This window comes from Carassius auratus, chromosome 30, assembly GCF_003368295.1.
Source record: "Carassius auratus strain Wakin chromosome 30, ASM336829v1, whole genome shotgun sequence".
In the NCBI taxonomy this organism is placed as follows: Eukaryota; Metazoa; Chordata; class Actinopteri; order Cypriniformes; family Cyprinidae; genus Carassius; species Carassius auratus.
The window spans coordinates 21,061,760-21,087,823 of NC_039272.1; positions in this window are offsets into that span (position 1 = coordinate 21,061,760).

Here is a 26,064-nt window from a genome sequence, read left to right on the forward strand (position 1 = left end):
TTGACTTTGACTCCAAAAACGAACTATCGCTTTGTCTATACGAGAGGCAGTTCTGATATTTACGCCACCAACAGCAGCACTTACGGCCACTAGACAATCTTCTACCGATGCAGATGCTTCAGGCATACATTTACAGCCATGTCTAATAGTCAGTTGTGAGAAATCACCCACATTTGTCTCCATTTTCCCCACTTGCAACCGTTCTAATTTTATTTTTAAGCTTTTATATGTATTTTTATGTTGTATTGTTATTTCAGCTTAATTTCAAACAAGCAAATAAATAAAAAAATTTAGTTTTCATTTCAACTAGACAGACAGACAGACAATCATTAAAAACACCATGCCCGATATTTACAAACTGGCCATATATTGATGGATATGATGTATTAAATCAATCAAAACCCCATCAGCCTATCTGCAAAGTGGCTGGACAACAGTCAACTCCCACAGTTACAACAACGTCTAATGGAGTCCAGTCATTTAAAGGTTCATTCAATTTCCCGTGGTCAAGTGCAATATAAATACTGTGATTTATTAGCTATAAATTGCTGCCATTTCATAGTACTTCAGGAGGGTTTATTGGGCATGCCCAGCTGAAACATAAACTGCCACTGGTAGATGGCAGAGCTGTTGTTGCACATTTCAGCATTCACAAGACAAAGTTTAAGAGTACAGTCTGGCTTTACTTGGGATGAAGACATAATTTTCTCTTTGACGTGAATTTGATTTAATTAATTAATTTATTTATTGTTCCAGACTAAATCTGTATTCCATGCTATTATGATGAATGAAAGTGACTTCTTGTGGCCAAGTATACTCGAAATCTGTGCCCTACATTTCACCCACCCACACACACACACAAACACACACACACACGCACGCCATGAACACACACCCAGAACAGTAGGCAGCCATCTTTGCTGCAGCGCCTGAGGAGCATTATTATTGTATATATCTGATTTATAATAACTGGGGTAATTATTATTAGTTGTAGTAGTAGTAATCTATTTATTTTTTTATTTTATTTTTTTGTTTGTGTACAATAACATTAATTAATAATTCATGAATGTCACTAAGCTTTTTGGGAAATCTCTCTACATGGCATTTTACATCCCAAACTAACTTTTCTTTGTCATTCTTAACTTTAATTTGCGATTTGAATATTTGAATATGATTTCCCAACCTTCAGTATGATATTAGGACAGTTGCACCACCCTTTATGGTCCAAAATAATCATTACAATGAATTTTAAAACATTAATTAAAAATATGCTATTTATAGAAGAGTTATACCCTTGTGAAAAGATTGGGGGTAACACTCATAATGTGTTTCTCTAACATGGTTTACATATATTTGTGTGTTTACACATTTGTAATAATAATTTGTAATATTTGATATAATACATTTAAAATATGTTAACTTTAAATATAATACAGGTAAATACATTCAATTCATAAGTAAAATTAAAATCAAGCACTTTTCTGATGTTTTGACAAATGCTTTATCTTCTTTAAAGCACCACAACAGATAATTAAAACTTTATTTTAAGGACCAGTTCTCACTATTAACTAGTTGCTTATTAACATGCATATTGCTAGCATATTGTCTGTTTGTTAATACTTTTAAAGCACATGCTAATGTTTTGTTCTTCATGAGCGTATATTAGATTCCTTAATTCCTTAATCATAACTAAACTTAGCAACTACCTTACTAACTATTAAAAAGCAGCAAATTAGAAATAACAAAATAGTTACAATGCAGAATTCTTAAAAGTGGTAAGAAACAGTCAGAAATGTGTTTTTCTTTAAGTACACTTAAGTGCCTATTTGTTTCATTAATATTATATATTTTTTTCAAGAACAGTACAGTGATTAAAAATATGTATTTTTAAGATTCAACAACAAAGTTGTTGAACTGTTGTGAAAGGCCCAAATGTTGAGAAAGGCCCAATATATACTCTAAATGCTGCTAAAATAGACTTGAAAAGGTGGATGAAGAATAGCTCCAAGGAGAGCATGGTTTAATAACTCTGAAATGCAGTCTGATATTGTCTGAAAGTGACGAATGTAGACAATGGACCATAGAAAGTTTTTCAATCGACCTCAGGAGTCGAGCGTTTATGAGTTTGCGTGGCTTCATGGTGAAGTGACGAAACTGTGACTCCGTAAAAGTTTGTCTTTTGGCATGTCTGTGTCTGTTTGCCCCAGGGGTGCGTTAGTCTGGAGAGCTGTGGTAAATGGATCGCTGAAAGAGCTACGACATGCCACTGCTAACGAAATAGAGCTCCGTTGTAAGAAATGCACCCTGGGCACCTTTTCCACCAACCATTAATAATGGCATGATTGAATCAATAAACAGTGGTGGATCCAAGAGGCCTGACACTTGCTGACTGCAAGCTGTTGTAATTTACTCCTCTTTCTCTGGCTAATGATGCCACACTGATGTCAAACAAAAAGGATATCAAAGGGGTCATATGATGGGATTTTAAGTTTTCCTTTCTCTTTGAAGTGTGCAAGCTGTTCGTGAATAGATAAAATACCTGAAGTCTAAAGTCTCAGACCCAAAGAGATATTCTTTATAAAAATTAAGACGTCCACACCTTCCTAAAATGCCTCGTTTAAACACACCCCCACATGTCTATGTCACTGTGTGGGAAGATTTTCATATCACCGCCCAAATGTTTGCGCAAAGAAAAAAAGTGTTACTTTGATTCTCGCTGTTAGTATTGTTGCTGCTGCTGCCATGTCATAGAAACACAGCGTGTTCCATTACGAAAACGAAAATACTTTTACTAATACTAATACATATTTAAAGAATTTGCCGATGAAGATTCAAACGCGAGTTTTGAGTGGTGTAGAGTAGAGGTTAGTGTTTGCCGTTTTGTCTGCTTGCACTGGGACAAGGCATCATAATATGGTAAGGGGCGTAACATTTCTGTCACACACTTGAGGTATTCAGCCAATCACAACTCACCGGATATGTGGCCAATCAGAGCACACCTTGCTTTTCAGAACGATGAGCTTTGTAAAAATCAGTATGACAAAAGGGCAGTATGACAAAAACCTTACATTAGGTAGCCAAGTTTATGTCATTGTGGGGTTATATATCACGATTTGTTTTCAGAAATTCAATATAAGTATTGTTTAAATGTTAGATAATAAATTTGGCTTCTTTAGATAATCCACTAAATTAATGTTACAAATAAAAATTAATTTCATCTCATTTAATTATTTTTGCTTTATATTTGAATATTGTGGGAAGCAAACGAAAAGATAAGTGCAAGTGCAAGTGCAAGTGCAAATTTTCACATGACCAGAGCAGTTTAATTCCAGTTTGCACCATGAGAAGATGATGATGATATGACAAAGATATTTGGTCCACATTATCTAGTATTGCGTCTAGTATTAATATATGAATTCACATATATTCAGTTTTGTTGAGTGTGGTCATAGAATGAGTAAATATGTTGATGGTCACAATAGTGACCGCTGGGATAAGAGTGAACTTACAGAGAAAGTAAGTTGTTGCAGTTGTTAAGTGAAAGCTACACTAAAATGTTATAATGACAAAATATTTCACTAAATTAAAAGTTCAAATGTTACAAATAAGTTACAATATTGATATTGTAATACTGGTAGCACTAATATAAAAATGTAAAGTAACAATTTTAAAATACATTGATACATTTTTGTATTTTTCTCTAATTTATCTCAATGTTCTTATCAGTGTTGTATAATTATTTTTATGCATAATGGTAACCCCAGAATAAAAAAAAAAAGTAAAATACCTTGGTTAAGATATATAACCATTTTTAAAAAATATGTTAATTCAGTATACACATTATCCCATAAGTTAATTATTTCATGCTTTAGTTAAAACCATCTGTTAAATTCATAAATGTAAACAACTAACTAGTGTTTTTTTTTTCTTTTCTTTTTTTTTTTACTATTTGTATTTCAGAGTATTTTAATTTTGCTCATCTTTTACTTTACTGCATTCGAAAGCTTAATCTCTTAATTTTTTACTCCATTGCATTTTATAAGAAAATTAGAGACTGTAAACAAGGTGTCAGCTTTAACGCTTCTCACTGACTATGAATGGATGATGTCATGCATTGCCGAAATTAACTCTGGATCCATGGTGCTGTGCAACTTTAAGCGCTAACACAGGCATCAGCCAATCCGATTAAGCCACGTCCTAGGCCACGTCCAAGGCCATCGCCCAGGAGCTCTTCCTGCTGTGCAGCCGGGTCGGCATACCCCGGGAGATACTGACCGACCAGGGCACCCCCTTCATGTCCCGGATGATGGCTGACCTCTGCCACCTCCTAAAGGTCAAGCAGCTTTGGACCACCGTGTACCACCCGCAGACCGATGGGCTGGTCGAGAGGTTCAACAAAACCTTGAAACAGATGCTCCGCCGCGTGGCTGCGGATGACCGACGGGATTGGGATCAACTGCTGCCGTACGTCCTCTTCGGCATCCGGGAAGTCCCCCAGGCCTCCACTGGATTCACACCATTCAAGCTCCTGTTTGGGCGGCAGCCCCGTGGCCTGCTCAATGTCGCCCGAGAGGCCTGGGAGCAGCAGCCGACCGCCCATCGAACCACGATCGAGCACGTGAGGGAGATGAGGGAGAGGATCGACCGCGTCATGCCTCGCGTCCGGGAGCACCTGGCGGCCCCCCAAGAAGCTCAACGTCGACGATACGACCGGGCAGCCCAACCACGGGAATTCCAGCCAGGGGATTACATTCTAGTCCTCGTCCCCACAGCGGCATGTAAATTCCTCGCCAAGTGGCAAGGCCCGTATATCGTCGCGGAGAAGGTGGAGCCTGTGACTTACAGAGTACGCCAGCCGGGGCGCCGGAAGGAAAGCCAACTGTACCAAATCAATCTCCTGAAGCGCTGGGAGGGGACGAGGACTCAGCTTGCGGCCCTAGCCGCCTCTTCACCCGTGGTTGTTGGAAGAGTTGTTGCCTTGACGTTAAAACTAGGGGTGCATGAAAGCATCTATTTATATTTTAATCACTATTCTGATTTCTAAACACTTTGTGTATAGAAAGACAGATATTTTTCGCATTGCTATGAGACGCGTTAAACATGGACGCGCATGCAGTTGCTGTCCTGTATTAATGCTTTAATCAGGATAAAACTGTATATTAAAAGCTAACATAAGCAGTAGAGTTTTCAAATAACAGTGTATCTAAAAGAATAAGACAATGAAAAAAACAAACACCTGCCATTAAGAGCTGTGCTTTTAATAATATCATCTGGGTCTCTGTCGGGCTCAAATTGATAAGAAATAAAGACGATGTCATTGTTAACAAAATAACCAGAGCACATGCCGCTGAGCTGAGGGGCGGATGCTTAAACGTGCACTAAGTGTGAATCTAGCGAATCTCAACAATCATGTATCTCTAATGGAGTGGTTTCATAAAACCAGGAAATTATTGGAGCTTTCATAGGAAAAAGGACTAGAATGTTTTTTTTTTCTTTCTTTTTTTTTTCTTTTTTAAACCAAGCATTAAAACATGTTAGCCTGCACCCCATAAACAATAAATTACTCAGGTTTGTATCACAAAAAAAAGGCACTAAAATCAGTTTGTGAAGCTTTACACTTATATCTCACTAAAAGTAAAACAGTAACAAGACCAGGAAAAGAGTGTTGTGATGGGATGTGTTGAGGTCCTGATGAGATCACTTGAGTAGTGTCAATGAGAAACGACTCGCTTTTATACCGAGTGCTGAAGGATGACATTGGTCTGCTTTATCTCAAGGTCTTGCAGGGTGAGATTGGACAGCGGGATGAAGTGGCCTTAAAAAGTATTTACAGCAAACAGCATGACATCATTCTAGGTCAGTAAATCTGAGTGGCTAGGAAAGCAGCATTGTGCTGCTTGACCAGGTTATGCTTAGGATTAAAAGAAACAAAGCATTGGTATTCTTAGGGTTAGGGTTAGAGTCATCCTTACAATGGGAAATATTAAATAATATGTTTAAAATAGTGCACAGTACACACACATGCATTATGTAACCACAAGATTTTATTTTGGATGCAATTAATTGCGATTAATCGATTTGACAGAGCTACTTTATAATCACGTTGATGTTCAATCAGACCAAAATGCTTCCAATAAATATGCCAGTCAATCCCATTAAGTTGGGTCTGAATAAAATTTTGATTTGATTGAAAGGGATAGTATAGATCTTAATCCGTTTAATAGGAAATTAATCTGACTATTTTCTAACTAAAATGGCTTTTGTCTTAAAATGTTCTTTGAAAGAGATTTCATATTTACTACATAATTATTATAAAAAATGCTTATCTTATGTACATGTCAGCTTTCTTTTTAGATATTTTTAATCTGACAATGCCACATTAACCTATCGCGATGACTTCTTCTGTTTCTTAAACAAGGCCACTGACATACATAAATGTAAACAAAAATCTCTTATTAAAATTAAGCATGGTTGTAATAAAAAAAAAAAAATAGCTTCTAATATCACTAAGGTATGACTGAGGTGGGTACAACACCTCCTGTAGTGTGTTGTCACAAAAATAAATAAATAAATAAAATACGTTTGTAAAATAAAATGTGTTTAATATGGCCTGTCAGGGACCCAGCAGTGTGGCCGCATCGTGGGCCATCACATGGTCTGATGCACTAAAACAGTAATAATAAAATATCAAATTAAGTACACACTTAATTAATGATGCACACTAGAAACAGACTTGAGGAAAGTCTGGTAATCTCTTACGGAAATACTTTCATAAATTACAGTAAACATTAGCATAATCCTTGAGTAATCCCATTGAATGATATAAGGGTGTGCGAGGTGCATGTCCATAAATAACAGAGACTCCATACAATCACAATGCTAATTACAACAATATTAATGGATTACACTTGATTAGATGATCAATGCTGTTTTGCTCTTTTGGACTCTACTGGCTCTTTCTTGAATTGTAATGCTATCAACGTCCAGGGCTACAAATGAGAGGTCAGGCACTGTAAAAGTCGCTACGCAAACTAAATAGTCATCTGTTCACAGCTAGCATAAGAACCCTGCTCAGCCTGCGAAATGCATTGCTGATAGTTTCTCCTGCCGTGGAAATGGAGAAGGTATCAGGGGTATTATGGTGAGGGAGGGGCAATTACCTGAGCAAAATTACTGTATCTAACAGCCGCCATCCATCATCCTCTCCTCCCTCTCACTGCAGATTCCGTTCCGTAGCCTTATTCAGCTCCCGCTTTCCAGAATTGCAGCGACACTCTGTCGTCTTGGTGAGTCAGGCGCAGACTTTAAAATGCCAATTGAAAACCTGAGCAGCATTCCAAAAAGCTCCTTTTCCACCCCGCCCGCCCCATCAACACCTGTCAAGAACAGATCTGGGAAAAGAAGCACAGGGGGAATGCAAGCGAGCTGGAGAACTGTCCAAACAACCCTAGAGAGCCCTTAATGACAAGCTTTATCTTTGGCATGCGGTAAATGCATTGACATGAAGAGGACATGCATGGTCACTTAATGAAAAAAGAAGGAAGGGAGATTGTTTATGCATGACCTTTAACAGCATGCTCAGATCAATTGCACACCTGTGATGTAAGTGAAATCAGAAGCTGCAATTTTGCAAGAATGTGAATTATATAATTTGGGACGATCCAGCAGGTGGATGAATTAGACATTTCACACCCGGGACTAAAGGATAGCCAATCATGGAGCAATACTCCACCCCTTCAGGTCTTTTAAGTGCTTGAGTTATACAACTTCATTGCAGAGAAGTGACATTAGACAGAGATTAGATTCGATGTAAATCCGCCCTTTAAAGAAGCATGAAGATGGCAGTAAACAAGGTAGATCCAATCACTTTTTCTCAGTTTTTGACCTCTCCTTCCGATTTTTTCTTTTATTTTTTACAACGGTGCATCTGGGGCCCGAGACAGGAGGAGAGTGAGGTGAGTGAGAGGAATACTGATGAAGACTCAGCTGAAAGAACAGGTGCTGCTGGAGACAGGTGAGCAGAGAAGTGATCCTGAATATCTAATGGAGCCTCAGGGCAGTCAGGTTAGTGCAGAGGTGTCTTTGATTAATAATGATGCCATGTTCTCTGAGAAACCCCAGACCGGTGTATGTGTGTGTGGTCTACTTTCACCTAATACACCAGTATTTAAAGGAATAGTTTTGATTTTTTTCTTCAGTGGAACACAAAAGCAGATATTTTGGGTCTATTTTGAGATATATATGTTTTTTTTAGTCTGACTCCATAAGCTACATTTCCACTGACGGGCCAAAAGCGGGCATGCTAGTGCGTGCCAGGGCCAGTTGCGTTCCCACTATCACTTCCGGGGCTTGATTGTGCGTCGTCGGTGCTTGCTCAAGGCCAACATCCTGGGTTTTTTGGCCCAACGAAAACCGTGGGCCAAAGCGGGCCAACTGGGGATAGAAGAGTGGTTATAAACAAAGGCGGAGTTCAGTGAATCTGGAGAGCGTCAGTGGCACGGATCATTTCATAAAGCTAAGCTATAACACCAGCATTAAAAACTTCTTAAAATAAGTTGAGCTCAAAACTTACTTTCAGTCAGCAGCGAGTGTTTGAACTTGATCCGATGTGGATTATAATCACCATAGAATGCAGAAATATTTATAAGCGATGCCAAAGACTATCCACGCTAGTCATTAACGTTAAACATGATAACGCGACCACTAGAAAAAATCAGACGTCACCTTCTTATTCTCTATCACAATCGTGAATTTTTTTAGTAACATTTTAATCAGTCCTAATTATCGTCTCGAGAGTTTAGTTAAGTTGTCATAAAAATATAATGTTTTTTGTTTCGAGAGCTTTTATAAAAATATGTCATGACTATAGGCTACTGTGACTACAAATAAACAGAAACAGACTCGACTGGATAAGCAGCATGTTCATAATGCTTTATTTCTGTGTGAATAATTTTCAATACTGATTAATTAATTAGTAATGATGTATCACTTATTTTAGTAAAACATCGATGCTTTTGGATTTAAATATTTAACAAAGCAGGCAAACAAACGGCCGCTTTTATGGTGTTCGTTTTGTGTTTGCGATAGTTCCAGTGACTTTTTTCTTATTAGTTTTCTGATAACTTCTCTTTGTTGGTGAAATGATGGGGGTGCATAACGTTGTTCCTGAGAGGCGTGTAAAGAGGGCGGATGTCAGTGAAGCGCTGTGGAGCTTCTGGCCCAATGGTGGGAATGCAGCCCGTTCCGTTTAAGGCACTGGCTTGCATTGGCCCTGTGCAGTGCACTGATGTCAGACTCATTTTGAGGAATAAAGTATATTGTTAAATTGCTAAATACCCTGTCTCTGTTACATATCTTTGTAACATCATTATAAGTGTCAGATCACCACATTTTAGTGATTATTGCAAAAAAATGTGTTTATGTATGTATACTGTATTCTGTTTATGAATATACTTCATTCTAATATACAGTGGGTAAGGAAAGTTTTCAGACCTCCTTAAATTTTTCACTCTTTGTTATATTGCAGCCATTTGCTCTCTGGGTCATACTTAGTGATATTTCAGTTTTTCTTTTTTAATAAATGTGCAAAAATGTCAACAATTCTGTGTTTTTCTGTCAATATGGTGTGCTGTGTGTACATTAACCCCTTACCAGTCCATTTTTGGCATGGAGAAATGGCATACCCAAACATCGGCCAGATTCTGTCTGAAGAAATATGAAGTAAACATCAGTAAATATATCCATATATCTCCGCAGATATGCATCTTTGGTCTATAAATCCTTATTGACGCTGTTCAGTGAGTCTATGTGAACACAAATAAACCGCTGCTGACGTGACTGAATATGAGTGAGTGGTGAATTTCTATTCAAAATGTGGCATAACACGGATTTATTATTTTGCAGTCCTGACATAAATTACTAAATAACTGTCACTGCAACAATGTTTTAGCAAAACATTGGTCAAATATCGAAGCTAGAGTCTTTAAACTTTCAATTGATGCACAGTTTGTCCAGATGAAGTAAGACAGTGATGTTTAATGTGCTGTGAAAGTGAAACAATAATAAACTGGGGCCGTCTGCAATGCTTGAAGGGGTTAATGAGGGGAAAAAAATGAACTTAAATGATTTTACCAAATTGCAAAAAAAAAAAAAAAAAGTACCAGTCAAAAGTTTGGACACATAAATGGGGAAGGTGTCCAAACATTTGACTGGTACTGTACTATAATATACACGTAAAGAATATCAGCCGATTTATGGATATCTGCCCTTATTACTCCAATATCTGGGATACATGTGGAAATACTTACATGAGCAAATGAACAAACTTTTGTCCACAAACCAATCGTTACAGACAGACTGCTCACCCATAGGTTACTCTTGGGACTCCAGTAGGTTTTTTTTTTTGTTTGTTTTTTTTAGCTACAAGTTCTGTGCCCATCATAAAACAGTGAAGGTATCACAAGGCACAACTTTCTATGGTTCTCCAAGAAACAGTATCTGCACACACTGCCCTCGCCTTGTCCATGAAGACCGAACAGTTGTCACTCCAGCTTTGAATTGGAGTCATGTCCACCCTGGAGAACACTTGAATTTCAAAAAGAGTTATGACAGCTAGAATATCTATCGAAGTTCAGGTTACACTTTAGTATAGAGACCAATTCTCACTATTAACTAGTTTCTTATTAGCATGCCCATTTTTAACAAATTGGCTGTTTATTAGTACATATACAGCACATATTCTGCATGACAATATTCTACATCCCTAATCCTACCTAACACCTAAACTTAACATCTACCTTATTAACTATTAATAAGCAGCAAATTAGGAGTTTGAGGCAGAGGACACAGTTATTGGCTTGTTAAGTGAGAACTGAACCTTAAAATAAAGTATGACCAAAGTTATCTTGCATATGAAATACTAGCGATAATCTTGCAGCATAGAAGCTCTCAACATCAACTGACCAGTCAGATGGACATAAAATAATAAACTACTAAACTTTCCTTTAACAGAATGGTCTTCAGTCAGCCAATAAGCATTGTCATGACTGACTCACAAATAACTGGGTCTAGAACTGAGCACCTATTAGCAAAACCTTAAGCTAACGACTAGCTCTCTACAGGTATTAAATACCTCTTTAAGTTACTTTTCACCATTTGTACATTCTTTCGACATACACAAGTAGGATTCATACCTTCATCCATATATAAATCAGATAGAATAGATTGTAAATATTTAATGGGCTTTGGGCTTTGTGTCACTGCCAGGAATTATAGTACATGCCTGAAAGAAAGCAGTTAAAGAATTTAATGCGAAAGGTAATATTTCACTGCATTGATGAATGTTCTAGAGTAGGAAGAAGTGTGGAATCTTTTGGAAAAGAATTCCACAAAGAACACTTCACCTTCGCTTCAATGTACCAACAGATATATTCTGAAACATTTGTACAGCATTTAACGAAGTTTGGGTTTCAATCAGGTTACATAAAAATAAAAATAAAACTTGTTTTGTAAGCTATGCACATTAAATTAAACAACATTTTCAAAAATGTAGTCCCGAAATGCAACCAGGCCATACTGCAACTTACCTTAAAAAGCGTAATGTGTGAAATCATACAAGGGAAGTGTTGAAAATACTAATCTTTTCAATGGATCATGCTTCTGTAGCCCAAAAAACCTTGCTATCATTCTTAGCCATTTGGAGCAAACGGCTAAAGCCTACCTTACCTAATGCAAAACCAGGGCATCCACATCCCAATATCTGCTCACAGCTACCAGACGACCCGTTTCATTCCCTCCCTCTCTTTCTTTTTCTCTCGCTCGCTCACTCTCGGTAAGCTTATCTCTTTCCACACCACCCTCTCCATCAGCCCTTATCACCTTCTAAGCTCTGTGTCATGCATTCACAGCTTTGGCAAGGACAGCTCAGTGTCTGTGTACAAACACTATCCATCAAAAAACCATTCATGTAAACTTCAAATAGCTCTCCCTTTACTGTCTCTCTTTCTCCGTCTGTCTATCAATCGATCTCAAGTCTGTGAAGCTTATCTCATGGTAATTCTTATACATTTCTCAATTCTTGTCATAGATATGCCCAATTCTTCGGAGCGGATGCCAGAAATTCATTCTGATGCATGAAAGGTTAAGGGAGCATACCATTTGTTTTGAAAGCTGAAATTAAGGTAATAAACCTGGCTTCACAGAATAGAATGCACCCGGCCATCCACCTGATCTAAAAGAAAAAACATGATTTATCAGACCAGGCAATCTTGTTCCTCGTTCCTTTGCTCTATAGTCCAGTTCTGATACTCATGTGGCACACAAACTACAATGCACCGCGTGTTTGGACGTTGTTGATAAGAGATGAAGGATGCACGAAACCGCTCAACATACTTTTAAAAACAACTCAAAAACTCCTACATTGGCCCTCCATTGCTTGCCACTGACACCTTTCTATCATGGCCAGCTTTACGTTTTTCAGCAGTCTGAACTACAGTAACTTTTCTGTGTGATCCCATGTGCATTAGTTAGCTTTGGGTGCTTAAGACCTGATGCCGGTTCATTGGTGGTCCTTGCTTGTACCAATTTTGGAAAGTACTAACCACTGCATTCCAGGAACACCACACAATCGTATACTCTTCAACTGTAAGTGCTTTTATTATTGTGGCTGATCAGTGTATGTAATATAGTAAAAGTCTAAATGATGTTAAATTATTTAAGCAAACCTAATTAATATTCATGAGTTCGGATTTTGCCCGTTTTTATTCCTTTTCTGCGCTATTGAAAGCATTTCTCCACTGAGCTTGTCACAATGCTGTGATTACCTTCTTCACAAAGGATAGATGGAACATCCTACTACATTAGTTATTACATATTACTTTGTATAATTTGTTTAACTAAAAAAGGAATGATTGCAGTTAAAAAACAAAACGTTTTTAGTGACTAATTTAAATTACTATAAAACGAAGCCTTGTCCCACATTTCACATGCATCCCTGCTACTGGATACAATGTTAAAACTGAAGAAATAACATTGTTTTATCCATTTGGAGTCTGTTAACCAATTTTTTTTTTTTTTTTTCCAAAACACTATGAAATAGCTTTTTAGTTTTACTAAAATTAGTCTTCAGATTTAACTTTTCTATTTAATTGTGACATTTATTAGCTGTTTAGCACTAGAAAATGACTAAAATGATGTCCTTTGTTTCGGTCGAAAAAAAAAAATATATAGATAGATAGATAGATAGATAGATAGATAGATAGATAGATAGATAGATAGATAGATAGATAGATAGATAGATAGATAGATAATATAGTAGCTTATATATTTAGTTTAACCTCCGGACGCTGATGCTCAGCATTTTCTGAAGGTTAATAACTTTCGTTTTTCTCTCTCTCTTATTACCCTTATTCTGAACTCTATTCGTGGAAAGTGCTTGCTGCCTACGCAGGCACCTCACTAGGAATAGAACATATAGACCAAAACACTACTTCAATCTTTCTTGCTTGCAGCAGCGCATCTGAAATTAAATGCAAACCAAGACATAAATTCAAGATGGTTTCAGTCTATTATGTACAAACACACAATGAAATGCCAAAAAATCTCACAACTGCAAATGACGCTGAAATGCATAGACACAAACATCTCTGCAGTCTCGTCCTTTTATATGATGACATCACAGGTATCAGACAAGCAGATTGTAGCTCGGCTTATGAATATTAACCAGGACATCAGGCCATCAGAGCATTTGCTTATTTCTGAAATGTAAACAATTTATCATCAAATTAGATGTAAACTGAATGGAATCATATAAAGACTTATTGTCAATAGCATGATGAATGGCTATAAGTTCAGTCTCTTGACAGTGGTTTGTGTCTGTTATTTTTTTTCTTAATTCCGAGGTGATGCGTTTTATTTGGGAGTATTGTTAGGACCCTCTGGCAGCTCGGCATCATCACAGAGTTCTGTTTGCTTGACACATGGTGAGAGTGCAGACTCATCACGTTTGATTTGTGAGATAACGGCACATCATGTAATAAGAAGCAGGAAACCAGACCAAGCAGAAGCCTATAAATGTAATATAAGAGTGCTTAGATCATTCTGCCAAGTTATTAAAGATGTCATATCATGAAAAATCTCATTTTCTGATCTTAGGATATAAAATGGCTTGATGTAGTATGAAACAGACTAACTTTTAGAACTGAAGTGCAAAAAACATCAAATAATAAAATAAAATAAAAATTCTTCAAACAAAACTGCACAATCTTCTGAATGCGTTAGCACATGAGCATGCTAACATGTCAGTAATGTTTACTGGGGGTCTTTAGGGGACGTACCCCAGTGAAAAAGAGGCACATTTTAGCATAGTTTTAAAACAAGTACTCACGAAAAGTATAACTTAAAATACTTAAGTTAAAATTCACTTAAAGGCGCAGGGTAGGTGATTGGTTCAAAAACATTTGTTGTTATGCTAGTTGAAAATATCTTGACATCCCGACCAATATATATATATATATATATATATATATATATATATATATATATATTGAAGTACACTTCATGTGACAAGGTTTTTGGCACAAAACATTTAGTTTTTTTCCCTCTTTCTCTCATTTTGTTCTTGTTTCCTGTTTTTCCCCTTTCGATCATTTCCAGATGTTTCTTATTTTGTTAGAGTCCTGTACATTTATAGTTCTTTCCTCCTGCCTAACATCGTTTTGTTGTGCGGATTTCTACTGTTTTGATCGCTTGGTTTTTCTTGGAATATCTTATTGATTTAATGGCTTGCAATTGGCAACTAAATCTCTACTCTCCACTCGCCAAGAGTCGAATCTACACTTTACCGGGTAATTTATTTCTAAAATCAAACCCAGATGGGAAGTCATTTGCGTCCTTCGAGTGGTGAAATTGAATCAAATCAAAGTTCATCCATTGAAATATCATCCACAAGTGGCAAAAACACCAGCAGTTTGCAAGCTAGCGCCATAATTTTCATGCATTTTAGATTTGGTCCATAACGCGCAGGGGAAGTTGTTTTAATACTGAATCCTTGCAGATTTCGAGTCCAGTGTTTGCGTTTCCAGTGTGTTTCAATGCAGCTGAAGAAATATAGAATCCATAGAAAGGAACAGAATGTGTTAATTTGCTTGCTATATTATATTATAATGTTGAAATGTGTATCTTCTGTATCCCTGGTGGCCCCTAAAGGAATTGCATCAGACAGTCTCACCCAACCTCAAGTTTGGCCACAAGTAGACATGCTGGATCATTCAAAACAAACACATCGATATTTTGAAAGAACCACAAAGCCACGATTTTACACTCTTCAGAAACTCAACTCACAGATGGCTGACTTCTAGTTATCACTGCATGTTAAACTTGGCCAGGAGAAAACATTTTGGAGGATGCACTTTATCTCCAATTCTCTCTTATTTTGGACAGTCCATAGATGTATACTCTATTATGTCAATGTAACAAAACCACAGTTTAGCTTAGGTTACATCACAAATGCCATTCATTTGACAATAGGCTAATTACATTTTGATTATCTGTAATATTTACTATTGCAGACTGAATGCTATGTGATGATTTACTCGCTGTCAGCGTATATGTAATATTAAACAATTAGATATTGATTTATACAGAATAGTTTATATGGCTGGCTCACAGGACACATTACTTTGGCCATGATGCTAATGGGCAACCGCCCCAAGCCAAACAGCTTTAGTTTTCTCTAAAAGTTTCTCTCTGTCTGCGTGTTTCCTAACAGCCGGTGTTTGTAATGGACCTGTCGGAGCAATAATAGTGATGAATAAGTCTCCAGTGGGAGGAAGATGTGTGTATGCAAGAGAACATGAGGTGGGCTGGGCCCAAAGAACTTAGACCAAACCAATTGAAAAAGAGCAGAGATTACAACAACTGTGGCAGATGGTCATAAATCAAAGGAAAGAGGTTTGCCACTGGAAAAGAGTCCCTGCTGTATTAAAAGGAATGCCACTATAAAGGGGCAACAGTGTACACAGCTCCCCAGTGACTCTGAACCTCTTAGTAATTTCACACTTACTACCAATAGGATTTGTTCTGCATTTGTTTCAGTCTGTCTGTACCATGAAATCAAAATGGAGGTTTTGTGGGTTTTAGTCCATGTCTAGAAGCCTTGAGGTCATCCATATACTAGTCCAGAACATTTCGGTTTTTGTCCAGTCAGATGCTCTTGATAACTGGCAACAGCAAGTTGGAAAAAAAAAAATGAAGTCTGATTTTTCCAGCCATTATTATATACACCTGGGGACTCCAACCTTCTCCTGGAGAGCTACAGATTTCAACTCCAACCCCGATCAAACACACCTGAACCAGGTAATCAGGGTGTTCAGGGTCACTGGATAATGATATTCATAATGATACCGACAGGCAGGTGTGTTGACGAAGGGTTGGAATTGAACCCTGCAGGTAGGTAGATCTCCAGGAAGAAGATCTGGCATCCTTGATTTAGACTAGCGGCTAATGTTATGCCCCGCCTCTTTCCAGTTTCAATAGGAAATATGTCAAGACATCTATTATTAGCAAAGCCTAAAAATATGCTAGCTACTTGCTAAATCATACTAGCAAAGCCTAGCAGCATACCAAAATATAGTAACAATTCACATGACTTCACACCCTTACAGGAACGCCCACATGGAGGGCAAAACCCTAACCCTAATGCCAAATTATGTTAGCAACAGAGACAGAAACTAAACTATCAATATAAATTACATACAAACAACAAACAAATACCGAACACTGAGAGAAAACTCTATGCCAGAGCGAGTCTATTTATATAGAGCAAAACCTAGCTATAAGCTAAATGTACTATATCTATCAAAGGATTCAGTGAAACTTGTTAGGAGTATCATTTACGACATAAATTTATTCTTGGTTGCCTCAACTGAAATATTGGAATAATTCTAAGATAAAGAAATTCCCCACAGTGTGGGACCCGACTCGATCATGACGTTATGAGCCGTTTATATTATGGTTAAATTAGCCCAGAGCGATTTTACTCCACAGAAGAAGCTGCATCAAAGCAGCAAACAAACAGAGGGTTAACAGAGGCTTTTTAATGCTGGGGAAAAAAATAAATAATAAATATGCATAAGTATCAGGCACTCGAATGTTGATTAATAATTAACTTGCAGAGCAAATACTATGATCTACATGACATTAATGTGATGTTAAGGACTTTTTTTCACTCATAATTTGCATCCCTCTCAATTATGTGACAGTCATAGCTTTACTGATGTTTTAATTCATTTGTTTTTTATTCAGTATCTTTACATATTTGCTGTAGGCCATCAGATTAACTTTTTTCTTTATGGAGTTTTTGGAGCCTGAAACTGTTGGAACCTGCTGATATTCACATTTTTCAAACATCTGTTCTGAAGAAAGAAATTCATACGAGTTTAGAACATCATCAGTTCATGATAACAGACTTGCTGTGAGAACTCTTCCTTTAAAAAAGGACCCCAAACCGTTCAGCATATTCACTTTTCACCACCAATACAAGCGCGTGTCCATGACGTCAACAGATGTGTGCGGAGATTTGCAGCACGCCAAACTCCTCGTCATTTTAATAGGACTCCACTAATGCATTAGATTGGGCAATTATTTCTAGGTGACCACAATGAAATCCATCCTCAGATTTTATTGTCTGTTGGAACGCTTTATTTCTCTGTGAGCGTCAGGAGAAAATCTCACTCCGAGCAATTCTTGAATAGGATTCGAATCAATCACCGAAGCAAAGTCCCATCCTGCAAAAGAGAAGTCCCATACCAGGGTAACTCACAGGGGTCCTGTGATAAATTAACACCTTCTGCCCTGCACGTTATAGCTGCTTTACAAAACCGAATGTATTATTTATTGTCCAGCTGCTAATTTATTTAGAGATTCGGCTAATTCAATTACAAACATGGCAAATAGAGCTATAATTCTTAAATCTGTTGCACCCAATGAATTATTCTTCAGTTACTAAGGCTGATTTCAATTACACCATACTCTCACTTTCACCACAGTTCTTTTTTTTCTTATCTCACTATCGTGAGTAGTGGTTTTTGATTGGCTAATTATATAGTTAATGGGAAATTATGCAGTTTTCAATGATTTATTAAAACAATGATGTGATGGGAAATCTTAAAATGAATCAATCAAATTATTAATTAACAAGATCTTACAAATGTATGCGTTGAAGTTTATTGATTTCATATGGGTTTGAAAAAAAACTTTTATAACATTTTCAAGAAAAGTTGAAATGTAATAGCTCTGGAAATGTCATGTGGTGTAACTATCAAGTAAAAAGTAATATATTGTATAATGTATAATTATGTTTTTTTTTTTAGATATCATATATTATTATTTCCTAAATAACCTTTTTGGTGTTGATTTTTGGGAAGTTTCACCACGTCATTTTACAATTAATTTTAAACAACTTTTCTGATATTTTAAGAGACTAGTTGACCTTGACACACAGTTATTACATCATGTTATTATTTATTCTGCATATTGGTCAGACCACTTGACTTTTATTTAGCAATATGCAGCAAAACAGTATAAAAAAAAAAAATCAGGTACATCAGTCAAATCAAACCAACTGCACCAAAATCTGAAGTTTAGAAGCATCCAGAATGTTTATCTAGCCTCATGTGAATGCTTATGCTTTCACCATCAAAACACTGTAAACCATCTCAAGCAGAGTTCAGGGAGTGTATTGAAGAAAGATTGTTTGAAGATCAGGTCCAAGCTGTTGATCTGATGGCCATGTGTTCTGACTGTTGAACCGCTGAGTCTTTCATTTATTGTTAGTCCTGCACTACAATTATTTATGTCTGGCTCAAAGAGTAGTCATGCAAACAGGACAGGTCATATGATTTTACTTACTGCGGCTCTTAACAACACGTCCAAAGCTTTTCTGGCCAGAGACATTCCTCAGTTTACTGCAAGAGGATGCTGTATTTCATGGCCACTGAAATGAAATCGAAGGAATGAAATGAAAGTAAGTCAAACGGCAGTTTTATCTCCATCCGTCAGACTTTGTTTTTTTTTTACATTTCTTATTATACTTTTACTTTTTTAAAACATTATATGCACAAATTATGTTTAAGTGAGAACTATGTTAAATTAGCATTTAGCTAACAACAGCATGAAAACAATCCTAGCTTATCAGAAAAATGTGCCAGTGGTGGCATTTCTCTAAAATGATACTATGTTTCTTCTTGCATATTTTGCAAAACTGTCGCTAAAAGTAACATATCACCTACATCAAATCCAGTCTCTAAAAAAAACTATTTTCTTAACAAAAGCAAAGATGCAATAAAAAAGCATTTTGTCATGCTACCTTAGCTTGCTTCTGCAAGTGTTTACAAGAGAGTTTCATGGGACTCGAACACTTCACATCATATATGCAATACTTTACCAGGTGTGCAACTGAGCAAGTTTACTGTGCCATGAGTATGTGATGCAAATGTAAACATGTATATTAGTTTATATAAAGCATGCACTGTAATCTAAGTGTTTTAAGGTTATAACTAAGTACTCTTAGCCAACAGTGTGCTGAATGAAAAGCAGTTTGTTTCAAGCAGATTTTGGCTTGTCAAACTGCAGAGCTTTTGACCTCATCTTGACTGTATCCATATGTTGTCAGTATTACTGGCATAATCCACTGTTCTGAAATTCATTTGCATCTATAGAAATGAACTATAAAACTTGTAGATATTATTCAAATGAAATATGAAATTATAAAAAAACCACATAATATTTACTTTGACTTCTTGAGTTGAACATTTGATCAGCATCAACAACATTTTCTAAAGGTTAAGCATCTACCACTTCTTGAAAAAGAAAATATTTTTAGAATTTCCATTTATTTAATTAGCAGCAACTTCTGAACTTTTGTATTTAATTTCTGTAGTGTTAAAATAATTAACTTCTCTTTCAAATTATCATTCTATTTCAGTTGCAGCCAGAAATGAAGCCGGTTCTGTATTTTCTATATCCTGAAGTGTGTGTGTGTGTGTGTGTGTGTGTGTGTGTGTGTGTGTGTGTTGGTTTTTGTGGTTTACAAGGACTTTTGACCTGAATACGCACCAGCATTACAGGGACATTTGGGTTTATGAGGACAGGGCCCATGTCCTTATAATTCCGACAGTGTATATGCCTTTCTCTATGTCCCAGAAGCTCCCTCTCAAATTTTCGCGCCATGTCCTAATATACCACAAAAACCTGAAATTTTACTATACACTGTGTATCCTCTGAACTCGGGAGTGCGCCCCTGCAGCCCGGACCCGGTACTGCATCCGCGTCATCGAAAATTTGCATATTTTACACTTGTGTAAGTTTGGAGGCCGCTGATTGGCTAGATCGGCACCGGAGGGCGGGAAATCGCGAAAACAAAATGGCGGCGGTGGGCGGGGCTACATTCTGCCGCTAATAGCTCCGTACAAGTAAGTTAATGCAGTTTGGTAATTATTTAAACACTTTTTTGCTATACTTTATCGATTGTATATGATTATATAAATGCATAATGATCGTGCAATTAAATATATTCCTTAAATATCATCATATAAAGTATGAATGTGACTTCAAAGCTGTAATTACTCAGTTTAATATCAGTATATTGATGTAACGCTATTAATGTAACGTTTCATAGATGGTTATTTAAATATATTATTATTATTATTATTATTATTATTATTATTATTATTAGTAGTAGTAGTAGTAGTAGTAGTATTATTATAAATCCCGTATACTCGTGCTCTAATCAGCGAGGCAAGGGTGTCGGTTTGTAACTTCCTGATTGGACCGGACGCAATCTGTGCACCTGAAGTGAAGACATCTGCGGTGTGAAGCTGTTGGAGACAACTATTATATGGAAGGTGAGTAATACTGCTGTTAAATCGTTTCTCTGAGAGTTTGTGGCTCAGTTTGGCTTGTTCGTGAGTGTCTTCAGTGCTCTTTAGAAAGCAGCTAGCGCGTGATGCTAATGGCGCTAGCGTGTTTACACTAAGTGTCCTCTATTAAGAGTAACATCAAACAAGAATCAACAATGCTTGTCAGTTTAACTTCTTTTCGTTCACAGTATAACTGTAAATGTAATAGAACAGTCTAGCCATCATAATAATCTGTTGTCATGGCTACAGTCTGTGAAGGGGAGGGGCAGTTATGTTTAATATTATTACTGTTCAGCTTGGTTTAATTAATAAACACAGAGATGTGCTCTTTTCACTTCCCAATACTTACTGTATATAATAAGTAAAATCACCTTTATTTGTATAGTGCTTTGTAGAATACAGATATACAGAATACATCATATTACGCATATATTCTGTTCAGCAGAACTGTCATTATTCGTTTGCATATTAAGTTGAAAACAAACAAACGTAATATTGTCAGATGGAGGCCAACAGTTCTTATTGTTATTAAAGCAGACACAGAGGATGGCTGAAGGTGCGAGGCGAAGGAGAAAGCTGAGGCCATACAGTGTTCACTTCAACAGAAAGACCAGAATGGGCTCAAGGGCAGGTTCATCACTGATCTTAAAGGTGAGTTGATTTATTTTGTCATCATATAGTCACCATTAAGTTGTCTCAGTCCTGTATATCTTTTGTTGGGCAAAATAAGACATTACTAACCATTTGATGGTTTGTAAATGATGACAGGATTTTCTTCCTATGCCTTTAAAATGTCTCGTGTACTAAATCTGTCTCTGGTTGATGACGTGTGGTTCTCTGTGATGGTTTCACCTCTCTGTTGTTTTAAAGTGTCTCGTTTACACCCGTGTTACGAGGACCCTGTTTTATGAGGACCATCATAAGAACATACACATAATGTGACATCAAGACTATGTTCTTATGATGGTCCTCGTAACACGGGTGTAAACATACACACAATGTGACATCAAGACTATGTTTACACCTGTGTTACGAGGACGCTGTTTTATGAGGACCATCATAAGAACATGGTCTTGTGTGTGTGTTTACACCCGTGTTACGAGGACCCTGTTTTATGAGGACCATCATAAGAACATATGAGAATCTCAAGGCGTTTCTCAATGTCAAGGAAGGATCCTCGGAAGCCAGAATTTCGAGGATGCTACGTCATCGACATCCGTCGAAGGACTGTTCCAATGTCGAGGATCCTCGGAATTTCAACCAAGGACTGAGTCCTTCGTTCGGAAAATATCCCATACACAGGAAAGGATGCATATGTGAATCCTTCGCGCTCTCAAATCACCCACAATCCTAGAGTCGGAGTGTTAACGGTTTTTATTTACGTTACCAAACATTTGTTATAACTGTAGTAAATATAAGTAAAGTTTGCCAGTACAAATTACTACCATATTAAGATTGTAATTTATACAAATACAAATTACGTTATTGATGCCTAACTGAACCGGACCTGTCATTTAACAATTGTTAGCTTGGTTGCGTCACCGGCATTTCTTTTATAAATAACTAGTTAAGTTGTCCAAAGTAATTTAACGTTAATATTATACCATTATACCACAGCGTTCTTCAAACAGACCTTTTCACTGACGCAATGACGTGCATTTGCTAGCCTGTTCCATTTACGTGTTCTCCGAATGCTAAAGAGGAGTCTCGCCTAGCCTCTGAAGGAAGTGACTTGGAAGGACCAGTCCTGCTAAGGAAGTATCCTTGACATTGAGAAACACCTTCAGTGTGGCGTTTGTTTGACAAAAGCCTGGTATTTGAAGACCCTAGTTATCACCATGACATTGGGCTGTGTGAATGTGAAATATTAGGCAAAATATGGATCATTCACATCTCATTGTGGCCATGTGATATTCAAAATGTCTAATTGTTACCTTTAGATTAAGTATATTGTAATATAAGTTGGTAAAAAGTCGTTCCCCTTGTTTGAAATTTACTGTCAGGCATTATACTACTGTATTCTGCAGTTTTATCATATTTGTGTCATCATCATCATCATCATCATCATCATCATCATTATTATTATTATTATTATTATTATTATTATTATTATTATTATTATTTTGGCTTTTTTATTTAAATAACATTCTCCAAGATTGCATATTATTTATTCAAAACTTTCAGTATTTTCAAATGATAACTGAGTAGAATCAGTGTCTAAAGAACCTATGAACTCTGAACAGGGCACAGCAGCTATAAAGGTATCCAAGAAGTTCTTGAAATAATTGTGTTAGTCCTTAAAAGAGTAGAACAGATTACGTTGTCCACATGTGTTTCTAAGAGACATTGTTTGCTGCATTATTGTGGATGTTAAAAGTGAGTCTTGGTTTCATGCTGTATAACTAACACAGACACTGTGTCTCAAATCACCAGTTTTTCTCATACACAGAAATGCTTGAAATAAGCTGTCCACATTTGTCTAGTTACCAATGTCCCGGTAATAACAAGGTTACAAATAGACCAGACTTTTTTCAAACTAATAACACACTGAGACTCTTCAGTCAAGTCAAGACCATGTTCTTATGATGGCCCTCATAGAACAGGGTCCTCGTAGCACAGGTGTAAACACATACACACAACCTGACATACTTCAGTATACATGCATGTAATGTAATACTTACAAAGTCATGAACATTAACTTGGGTAACACTTGAAAATTTAAATATTGGTTTGAAATATTGTAATCTTATAAATTACATTGATAGAAGCAAGATTATAAAATAATTTAATGTTTTAAATCAGTATTTTATGCACTCATTTATTGTCACAGATATCTAATTTGATGTTCTTTTCTATATTGTGGTTGAACCGTCCACTCTTGAAGTCAATACTCTGTCCCAGTCAGAAGACACAGACGTAGAGAAGGTTCTGCGACTGATTGATTGATTGATTTTAATTTAAATTTGATTTTTTGATTTCATGTGTCAGTGATCAGTCAGTGTTTATGGACTCCAGTATATGTGCATTATCAATTTGTACAGTCCCTGAATCCTTTGTCTGCAGTAGAATGTTTATTTTTTTTATTTCTGTTTCCTTAATTTCAGGTGACTCTGAAGAAGGACCGGTTACTATTGGATGATCAGGACTGTGTTGAGAAGGTAATTAAATGTGCATTGCATATTTTATGAAATGTTAGATTGATGTTGTAAGAAATCGTCTCTACATGAGCCTTGCTTTTTTCATTGTTTTCAGATGTCACCTGTCAAAGAGCATGTGTTGAATGAGGAGCAGAGCTTTTTTGTCCCCGCTGAAGGAGTTAAGGAGGTATTCACATGTTTCAGATGAACTGTTATTTCAGTGCAACAGTGAATGCTCTGAAGTCTGATGTCTTCATGGGCTGTGATATACTTAGCTGTTACCAAATGTATGTAATTTAATGACGTGTTTTCAATTTCAGTAATATTAGTCGATGTCTGAATCAGGAGTGTCCAGACTTGGTCCTGGAGGGCTAGTGTCCCGCAGAGTTTAAATCCAGCTTGTCTAAACACACCTGCCTGGAGGTTTCTAGTATTATCTGCTTCAGGTGTGTCTGGGGTTGGAGCTAAACTCTGCTGGACACCGGCCCTCCAGGACAGAGTCTGGACACCCCTCCTCTAAATACAGATTTGTAGTAATATATTGACCAGTACCTTTTAAGGTCTGTAACGTAAATGTTCTTTTATGATTTGAAATGATCTTATTAACTAAATGACCACAACTTCCCTGTCATTAAAATACATTAAGTTATTATTGAAAGACAGTGTAGCTCTTAATAAAGTATCACATGTATGTTTTAGGAGAACATTGAGATTGAAGGTACGTCCATCCTAGCATGCGTAGCACAGCGGGTCTTTTAAACTCACAGGAATGTTTAAGGCAACTCTTCTCTGAAATATGTCTTGTGTTCACTGTAGAATGTAGTGTCTTTAGGAATGGTTTATAAATAGTGTGTGATTGTGTTTGACTTCTGAATGCAGATGTTTTTCATGTTCTGAGTTTTATTTTTCATTGAAGATGAGATCAACATGACAGATTCTGATGACGCTGATCCTGAAGAAAGTGATTCTGATGATGAGGCTCTTGCTGGAGCTGCGGGAGACTCCAGTAATGCTGGTATGTGTCAGCTAAGTGTTTTTTAAAAATAATAAAAGTTAAAAATATTATTGGGTAACGCTTTATTTTAGGGTCTCTAAACTACAGTGGTGTGAAAAAGTGTTGGACCCCTTCCGGATTTATTTTTTTGCATGTTTGTCACACTTTAATGTTTCAGATCATCAAACAAATTTAAATATTAGTCAAAGGTAACTAACATAAAAGTAAACACAACATTCTGTCTTTAAATGAAGGTTTTTATTATTAAGGGAAAACAAAATCCAAAACTACATGGCCCTGTGTGAAGAAGTCTTAGTGGTTTTTGCTATCCTAGGAACTACCAAAAGTCCAGTGTTTTGTGACCTTAGGGTGCGTGATGGATTGTAGTGTGAAGGCTAGTTAGGTACGCTGGAGCTAAACCATTTAGGGCCTTATAGGTAAGTAATGATAATTTGTAACTGATACGGAACTTAATAGGTAGCCAGTGCAGAGACTGTAAAATTGGGGTAATATGATCATATTTTCTTGACCTGGTAAGGACTCTAGCTGCTGTATTTTGGACTACCTGTAGCTTGTTTATTGAAGAAGCAGGACAACCACCTAGAAGTGCATTACAATAGTCCAGTCTAGAGGTCATGAATGCATGAACTAGCTTTTCTGCATCAGAAACAGATAACATGTTTCGTAGCTTGGCAATGTTTCTAAGATGGAAGAATGCAGTTTGTAACATGGGAAATATGATTTTCAAAAGACAAATTGCTGTCTAATATAACACCCAGATTTCTGACTGTAGAGGAAGTAACAGTACATCCGTCTAGTTGCAGATTGTAATCTACAAGATTCTGTGTAGTGTTTTTTGGTCCAATAATTAATATCTCTGTCTTATCCGAATTTAATAGGAGAAAATTATTGGTCATCCAATCTTTTACATTTTTAACACACTCTGTTAGCTTAGATAATTGGGAAGTTTCATCTGGTCTCGTTGAGATATATAGCTGAGTATCATCAGCATAACAGT